Source organism: Macaca thibetana, chromosome 4, assembly GCF_024542745.1.
Source record: "Macaca thibetana thibetana isolate TM-01 chromosome 4, ASM2454274v1, whole genome shotgun sequence".
NCBI classification, from domain to species: Eukaryota; Metazoa; Chordata; class Mammalia; order Primates; family Cercopithecidae; genus Macaca; species Macaca thibetana.
The window spans coordinates 153,107,881-153,108,919 of record NC_065581.1 but is presented as its reverse complement, the minus strand read 5'-3'; positions in this window follow the sequence as shown (position 1 = coordinate 153,108,919).

Sequence of the window (1,039 nt, the reverse complement as noted above, 5' to 3'; positions counted from 1 at the left end):
GATGATGACAACAGTTGAACTATTTACTTTTGGTAAGACAGACAGAAATGTCAGCAAAGCACACGTAGTGTTAGGCTATCAGTTATGTCTGACACATAAGACAGAATAATATTTCACAATTAGAAAATACCTTAGAGATTGTCTTGCTCACGGCAGATCATTAACATCAATAATTAAAGATGAAGCTTAATCTATCTTGGTCGTCAGTCAGGTGGGGCTTATTCTAAATGCTTAATATGTCTTAGGCTCATTTCCTTGTTCATATTTGGGTTGCTACTTGGCTAAATCCTTTCACCTTAGTACCCCAAGACAGTTTCCTGGCTTGATATTATTAGATAATGCTCTGCTCGGGTATAATTATGTTGGGTGAGAAATGGAGCCCTGGGGTTGTGTGTTTTGGAAGAGTATTGAAGATCAAAGAAAATTCTTAGTCCATGGTTAATCTGCAAGGCATTTAAGCTACTTCCATAGAGGAGCCCAGATTGTTGGTTACATGTATTGATAATGAAGTCAAAGCTATGGTTCTAACCCCGATTTTTCCAAGAAAAATGACGTCTGGCTATCACATTGTACCCCAAGTGCTAACCAGTTATCTTGATAAATTGTTTGTAATAGGTTTTGAGAAACTTCATGTGGATTTTTTAATTTGGTTGGATGTAGGATCACTTTTGAGGTTGAGGCCAGCTCTCTATGTTCTCTTTTTCTTCTTGCAGTAGTCCCCAGAAACTCAGCGTGATTTCCTTTTCTCTCGATGGCTGTCAGCATCCATCTAATGAAATTGTAGTCTCCAAAAGACTGACTTTAGGATCAGATACAATTTTCACCAGTGTTTTTTGTCTACCTTGCTGCTTCTGAAAATATACATGTAAGCCTTAAAAATGAGAAGTTTATTAACTTATAATTAAGTAGACATAGATGCATATGTGTTACATTAGGTGAAAAAGAAAAACTGCCAGGGAGTTATAAGATGAAAAACTCTCAGAGCTCACACCAAGCTGGGAGATGTTTGAATGCCAACTAGTTAAAGTGGAAAGATCTT